General features: G+C 50.7%; 1 long non-coding RNA gene across 2 annotated transcripts; it reads right to left on the bottom strand.

Annotated features, from left to right (window-relative positions):
* Window positions 1-271: 271 nt before the first annotated feature.
* LOC124083645 (uncharacterized) lies at window positions 272-3718 on the bottom strand. Of its 2 annotated transcripts, none has more exons than XR_006848842.2 (4): window positions 3592-3718; window positions 2916-3373; window positions 1853-2016; window positions 272-1525 (listed from the first exon to the last, which is right to left on the bottom strand). It is a non-coding gene; the product is annotated as an uncharacterized LOC124083645 (long non-coding RNA). The 2 variants fall into 2 exon arrangements; XR_006848845.2 differs by having other exon boundaries at window positions 1853-2010.
* Between the last annotated feature and the right edge of the window lie 4176 nt (window positions 3719-7894).

Below are 7894 nucleotides of genomic sequence, written 5' to 3'. Positions count from 1 at the left end.
GCAGTTGCGGAGGGCAGTGCGCAGGTGCTGGGCAAGGTCTGAGCCTGGAGAGAAGGAGGGGAATGCAGTCCTGCAGCACACAGCAGGTATTCAGGCCTCTGGGAGTGGCTCCTGGAGGGAGCAGAGGATAAACAGGACAGGATTGTGGAAACAAGGGAAAGTATCTTACCTGGCAGTGCTTCTAGTTTGAGAAGCATTGACTAGAGACTGGGGAAGGGTCATATGGACATTTTTTTCTCCCTTAAAATTGAATCTTCAGTATTTAAGGTGCTTATGTTTGTATCTTTATTTTTAAAAAGATAGAAGTCAGACATGTGGCTAATGGCAGGAACTCAGAAAGCTTAGGCAGGAAGATCCCCAGTTTGAGGCCAGCCTGGGCAATTTAATGAGATTGTCTCAAGAATAAAAGTTAAAAGGAGCTGGAGATGTCCTTCAGTGGTATAGTGCCTACCTAGCACCTTAAGGCCCTGGGTTCAATCCCTAGGAAGTTATAAAAAAAACAAAAAAAACCAGAGTTTGGAAATACTAGTGGGTTGTCTCTAAACTCATCACACAGGAGAGTTTTTTTAAAAAGTCAGTGCCTAATATGTGACGGTGGCAACGAGGAGAATGAGGAACAGGAGACGGGATGCAAACAGTCATTTTGACAAAACACTTCCCTGTTGGTCTCATCCTCTCTGGGTCAGCTCTTAAGTGAAGAGAGTGAAGTCAGAATGGGTTCGGCTCCTTTTCTCTTGTGCTGGATGACCACACCTTGGGGTTAGACGAACAAGATACAGTATTAGCAGCGTAGGAAGAGGGTCGACGAGTTTGTCGAGGGGTGATTTAGAAAGCCTTCTCTGCACCCCGTCGCCTCTGTGAGGCTCTGGCAAACTCCCCCCTGAAGGGACACTGGCAGGTGTCGACGCCTGTCCTTTTCCGTTAACCAGACCCTTGGCTCCATAAAGGTCCTAGCTGGGCAGGCTAGCAGAGGTTGACCAATGGTTTAAGTATTTACATTTCTTTATTGTTGTCATATATTTGCTTTGACTATGGCCTTTAGAGAAGCCTCAGCAGTTTCAAGACTGTCTCTGAGTGTGGTTCTGGCCACCTTGGGCCTCCTCTCAGCTCTCCCGGGGCTCAGTCTTCCCGTGACCTTGGAGAAGGCAACACCCCCTTGCGGACTCACTGGTCTCACCCTACGTCTCCCTGCCCTGAACTCGCCTTGACTCACCTTTTCCAGGCCTGGATTTCTTCCGCTAGCCTCGCTGAGCTCTTCAGGCCCCACCACTGGGCCCATTTCATCCAGTGCCCTTGGCTCTCACTGTTGGGCCTGTCTTCAGAGCTGATTTCTGGTCCCTGTCCTTCTCACTCCAGGCGCACACTTACACACTTACCTGGCCTAGTGATCACGTCCCCCAGGATCACACCAGCACTTGAACCTCATCCATGGAAGGAGGACCTGACCCCCCCTCTTCAATCCCACTTTCCTTCTTTCTCCCCCATTCACGGCAGAGCCATTGAGACTGCCACAATGGACAGGTGGCTAATTATCAAAGAAAAGGAAATGGGTAATTAGTACTTCCCTTTCCCCAGTTGCTAAGAGGCTGCTAAGAGCCTCGGGGGATTGGACGATCACACTTTCCAACACAAGCACCCACGCCCTGGATGGCCCCCTTCTGGCCTTTTGCTCACTTTTGGTCAGGTAGGCATGAGAGGAAAGGACACCTAAAATCGACAAGCAGTCTCCATGGGCACCAGCTCTGGACCCCTCCCCTCCAAGGGAGTCTCTCTCTCTCTCTCTCTCTCTCTCTCTCTCTCTCTCTCTCTTTCTTTCTCTGTTCTATCCCTTAAATAAAACTTGTTTTTTTACCTCTACATTTCTCTGGTGTTTATCTTCAACACTGGGCGAGCGAGGGCCAGATCTGGTTTTGAAGGCTGGTGTCACCGTCGTCTTGAGTCCTCCCAATCCTTGCTTGTCACTTGCAGACACCTGGCCAAGCACAGGGTCTCTATGCTGCTCCAGTGTGCCTGCAACTGTGACATCAGGACAGCTTCCTATTTTTTATCATATTTCTGATTACATCACTTTATATGTCTTATAGACACTACATGTCTGATTAGATTACTTTATATACACTGTATGTCCGGTGCTGTGGCTGGCCATGGCTCCTCTGCCCCTTCTCTCAGGCCTCTTCTGTCCTCTCACTCCTCCTTTAAACAGTCAGCTCTTCTGCACAGGCCACGTGGCTTCCCGTGGCAGACCTCGACTCACTTCTTTCTGCCTAGAAACTTCTCTCATTCAAATTGCATGTCTGAGTCTCCTTATTGGTCAACATACCTCAAAAGGGCTTTCCAGAAACTACTCTTTGGCCATCTTCTACACCAAGTTCTTGTGATAGGTGGGAGATGGACAGAAGTCCTAGGCACATGCTGTTGGGGGATGATATATGAATGGAGCCTATGTGCTGGGCTTTCACCTGTTTTCTCCTAGAAAGAAATTTACCCTAAAGCAATTTACCTAAGACTCCTTTCTGAAATTACCTGGACCCTTGTGACCTTCACACAGACCAAAGGTTCCAAGGACCCAGGAAGACAGGACAATTAGAGGCAAACTCCACTGGTCATATAATCTGTAAACAACAAGTGCCAGTTAGTGCCATACACACATTGGTCCGTGTGGATCAAGGTGACTGGGAGTCGCCTTTAGATCTTAGCATATCATTTTGATCCTATCCTTGCTCCATGGGTTTCACCTGGGTACCTGCAGATAAGAGCATGTGTAGTGGGACTTACAAGTCGATTGCAATCCTACTGTCGAGCCAAAGCAGAGGTGGGAAACTTCCCTAAGACCCACAATAAAACCAGGAGAAAGGGGCATGCCATTGCACTCCCCTCTTAGAGACAACCGACCCTCCCTCCCTTTCCCAACATACTTTGTTGTACTTTTACTCTGTTTTGTTTCTTGCCTGAAATCTTCTCCTGCAACAAGAGCCAAGAAGCAGCACGAGCCTGGGTTCCCAGGAGGACGGCAGTATCGCTTGGAAGCAGCAGAAGGTCTCAAGGCTGGTCCACATCTGCTCGGTACCAGGAGACTCTCCCACCAGGAGTGAGTTCCTGGAGTCGGGGCCTGACTCCTGATGCCTCCTGGAGGGAGCCTGGCCTCCTGAGGTTTCCTGGGTGAGCAGAGCTGGGAGAAGCCACTGGGTGCTGCTGCACTCGGGTCTCAGGCCTAGGAGTCAAGGTCCCCAAGGTCAGTCACTGGATTCCACGGAACAGTAAAAACAATGAAGTTTGAGGACATGCATTCTCCTTCAAGAAGGCCCCTTGTGAAGACGTGGCGTCCATGTTTGGGCTGTGAACTACCATCTTTCAACCACTGCTTCACTGGTGTCTAAAGTGAGAGAAAAATTGAAAAAAAAATTGTCATCAGCGTTTTCTCTTATAGACCACACTCCCCCACTGGCCTTTGCCTTTCCTAGACAGTACTCTGAGGCTTTTCTCTGCCCTGACGGTATCTGACAGTGCTCAGTGCTGATGGAGACGGTGACCCAGGGTTCTCCCTTGGCTGGTGCCACAAGGGAGACACGAAGCTGCAATTGTCATTCGTACCTGTTGCCCACTGACCCCCTAAAGGGGAGGAGACTTAATTGTCATCTGAAAGATGTTGGCCCAGTGACCTAAGGAGCTTGGGGGAACCCTTGCTCTGAGGATCGCTGCAAAGGTGGTCTGAACTGGCCCTGAGAGTCTGCAGCTAACCTGAAGCCCTTGAATCCACCCAAGTCCAGTTTAGCCACATAACCACAGCTACCTGTTCAGCCACGTGGCGGTGCGGTTAATGATCTGCAGGAAGACGTTGGCTGGGGCCAACCCCACAGCAATGGGGCGGGTGCAGGAGGCTGCTGCAGGCTCTTATGTTGCTGGGTCTAATTCCTCTCACCTGCAAAACGGAACCTTGGCATCATCTGGCCGGTGGTGATGATATTTCACGACACAATGAAGCAGCAAATGGCCAGCATTTAGCTAGCCCTGGTGCCTGGCACTGAAGGAGTAAATGAAGGAATTATGAAAAAAGAAAATAAAGCTATCAGGAGAGTAATAGGAGCTGTCATGTGCATATCAGGCTGAGACATAACCTGCTCAGCAAATGAGCGTCATTGGTGGTCACTCAGCAGGGACTGACCTGTCCCAAACTGGGTTTCGTGATGATTACTTTTATAACAATGTGTGTAGAACATGAACTGAAGAAGACAGAGCGAGAGTAAGGACATGATTGCAGACGTCCCAGCCTGTGCAGTAGGTAGAACAGTGCAGATGCGAACAGAACACAGACGGAGGGACTTCAGTGGAAAACCCAGAAACCAACTGGAAACAGACAGAGTGGGAAGGCGTTGCCAGGGGAACTCTTCCAATTAGGGCACTGAAAAGGAGTGGGACGTGGGGCCATTTGGAGGCATGGTGAACTGGGGGGGTTCTATGCTCCACTTTCCTCTCCTTGAGTGCCACACTGTTGTGTGGTATCAGCGGAGCTGACACTCGCCCCTTGGGGTGGAGGCTGATAATCAGGCAGACTCCAGGGCAGGGTACTGCCATGCAGAGCTCTCCCCCTGGTGCCATGGCTAAAGCTGCAGGATGAAGGAGAACGGCAGGCAAGAGGAGTGGGGGAAGAGAAAAGCAGAGAGTTCCACGTCACCAGCACGGCAGAGGGAAGCCAGCGAGAGGGGATGGTGAGCCCCAGGCACCCCCCAGCCACGCTGAAGGCGGTGCAGATAGGAGGGCTGAGGACAGGCCGTGGGCTGCCCTGAAGGAGACCCTGGGGCCGAGCTGCAATGGCCTCTTGGTCTGGTCCTGCTACGAATGAAGGTGGGCCTCTGGTGGCACCCTGTGCAGGACAGAGGCACGGAGCTCCTGGGTCCTGCCAGCTGTTTAGGGGGTTATACTTTTATCACAGTGAGGTTTGTCTCTTTTGAATGGAATATTCAAATTATGATTCTTTTTATTCTCCTCCTCCTCCTCCTCCTCCTTCATCTACAGAAAGATTCCCAATAATCTGTTAGTTCCTAAGCGCAGAGGTGGGTTGAGAACTCTTTGGGGAAAGCGGTGCTACTATACTGTTGTTCTCGGAGTCACTTTCCACCTGGCTATAAAATTTGATGGAGTTTCATAATTGGCATCTTTTATGACTTGGGGTTATTTTGTAACCTGAGTAAAGATGACTTCACAACCGTCCCTGCAGCCTAAGGTATCAGGAAGGGAGATGTAACTGTGAAAGCAGTCAGTTCTAAGAGCCAGAGATGCCCTACGAGGATTCAGCTGCGGTCGAGGGCCAACTCCTTCCAAGAAGAGAGTCTGCGTCCGCCCCCCCGGGCAAGTCTGTCCCCTCCCAAGCCCAGAAGACCTGCAGGCCCTCACAGGCCGGGCTCTCACAGTTTCTGCAGAAGCCTAACTTTGATGGTTACCTGGGGCTGTGTCTTTGAATAACGCTAAATATCATCCAGATTCACAGATGGGGGTGGGCTAGCTGAGGCCCACTGCCACCCTCTTCTCCAGCTCCCCTGTGCTGCTCTCGGGCCACTCCTGGGCACCAGGGAGCTGAAACCACATGGACATGGAGACACTGCTCTCTGGGCTCTGGTTGTGCCTTGTGATGAACATTCACACCCCGTGGGCTGGGTGGATGTGGGTGTGAGGAGGTGGCTAGAGCCCAGAAGGCAGAGAGAAGTTCAAGGGGCTAGTGGTCATCAGCCTGGTACTGAGATGCCCACCCGATGTCCCCTGGGGAATGGTGCATTCTGCTTACTGGAATTGTGGAGGGGTTGTTGGGAAAATAAAACCAGAACAAGTATGTTAAGTGGCCCAGTGGGGTCTGGCTGATCGGTGGCCGCTCACTACATGACACAAGCCATCCAGGTAAGGGAAAGGAAGGACTGCAGATGGCCTCCACAACAGGTGTGATGCCAGACCACAAGGCCATTCACACAGACTCATGACTAGGAGCCAGCAAGGGGATGGCATGTCCCCGCACGACTCCTCTAACCCTTTCATCTTATCTCCTATAGTGGTCAGGAAAGATTCTGGGCTCCAAACACCCCTAACTTGAAGGACCCCGTCAAGGACAGCACTTGCTACCAGTTAAATGGAAATTTCCCAAGCACCTGTTTAATTGAATTGCCACCATGAGGGATAAATAGGTCACCAAGCTGTGCCTGCATTCATTACATTTTCATCGCGTTCTTGCAACTTCTAATGTGATTAGAGTGCAAAGACCCAGACAGTGTCTGTGGGCAGCTTAACCATGTCCTCTAAAATTCCTTGGGTTGTGCTCACGGGCCATACCTTCTCCATACCTCACGGGCTCACCTTCTCCTGCAAGTGGCATCCTCCTGGGGTACTCACTGTGAAGACCTAATCTGAAGGCCTAGTGGTTTGGTAGCTGCTTCGGTGTGGACAGAACACCAGGGAGCAGCTGTGCGTCCCATCCCCCACTGCTGAGTGCTTTGGGATGGACGCACAAGGTGGTATACAGATGGTTACAATGGGAGGACCAGCTAAAGGAAGTCCAGGTGGTGTGCTGTGGCCACTGGCCACCTCGCAGACTCAGTCCTGCAAAAGCAGCAGGCAAAGCCATCTGTGTGGCACCTGCTTTCTGTGGCCTGCAAAGACAGGGCAGCTGAGGTGGGAGGATCGCTTCTCCATGGAGTGCTCACCTGCAAAGAGCAGGGACGAGACTGTAAATAAGCAAATGTCTGTGGTCGGGCACAGTCCAGGTCTGTGCGCTTTGCTGGCCTTTCTGCCGGTGACCTTGCCCTGGGCGGTCCTGTGGCTCTATCATGCGGGTTCTGTTCTTGGCACAGCTTCTGGCTAGCAGAACGGAACGGTGCTGGCTTGGTGTTCTTGGGCCCAGAGCTTGGCCCAACTGTCTCCTCCTGTGCCAGGCCAGGAGGGGAGCACAGTTGTCCCTATCCCAGGCTTTGGAAGGTCAGGCTCATTTCTGTCCTTCTTGGCTGTGTCCCCCTGGACAAGCTGTGTGATCGTTCAAGGTTGTCTCCTTTCTGTCATTTGTGAGTAATTCTAGTCCTGTTCCTGGTGATGTGGGGATGAAGTTCCCATATGGAGAAATTTATCTGTCACTTACCTTTGAACGTAGTATGTCCTTTAATTCCCTTCCGCCTGTCTTTTTCTGACCCATTGTCCTTGCCCAATGGTTGGTTTTTTAACCCACATGAAGAAGACTCTACTATCTGCTTATTTAATCTTACTGAGTTCTAGTCATTTTGGGAGAAATGCAAGAAATTGTTCTCTTTCCCCAAATACTTAACTCCTGAAAGTCACCTATAAGCAATTTAGTGCTATAATTAAAATGTAAATTCTGCTTCTCCTAGCTTGTAGCTTTTATCTCACAGCTGATTTTTTTTTTTAACCAAAGAATCTCTAAAAGAGGTACAATTTCTATCCATTTCTTGCAAGGCTCCTTTGAAATAAAATAAAACTCAAGATATTTATCAAATCATGCAAGAGGTCCCCCCCCCTCCTCTCTCTCTCTCTCTCTCTCTCTCTCTGGAGATTCCTAACACACTAAGGAAACACAACTGACAACAATGAAACCTTAAAACAGAAAAGGATTTGAGAGTCCACATGGTTCCCAGGAGAAGAGGGACACATTGGGCCCTGGGGCAGGATCTGCTGGCAGCTCAGATTCACATGGGCACCTCCTAAAACCGTGGAGTCCCTGCTGCAGCTGAGAGCTTCAGTGTTTCATCAGGTCCAAGGGATCCTGGGAGCAGCCCTGAGGCAAGTGCTGGGGAGGCTTCTGAGGTGCTCCCTGGGCCTGCTCTGTGGAGGGCCCCAGCAGGAGGAGCTACCCCCTGTGAGTAGGTTGATTATTTGGTCAGTGTCTTGGTCTGCTCAGACGGCT

The sequence above is a fragment of the Marmota monax genome, unplaced genomic scaffold (genome assembly GCF_021218885.2).
Source record: "Marmota monax isolate L192 unplaced genomic scaffold, Marmota_monax_Labrador192_F-V1.1 WCK01_AAM20220418_F8-fsc00082, whole genome shotgun sequence".
Classification (NCBI taxonomy): Eukaryota; Metazoa; Chordata; class Mammalia; order Rodentia; family Sciuridae; genus Marmota; species Marmota monax.
This window is presented reverse-complemented; position numbering and strand designations above follow the sequence as displayed.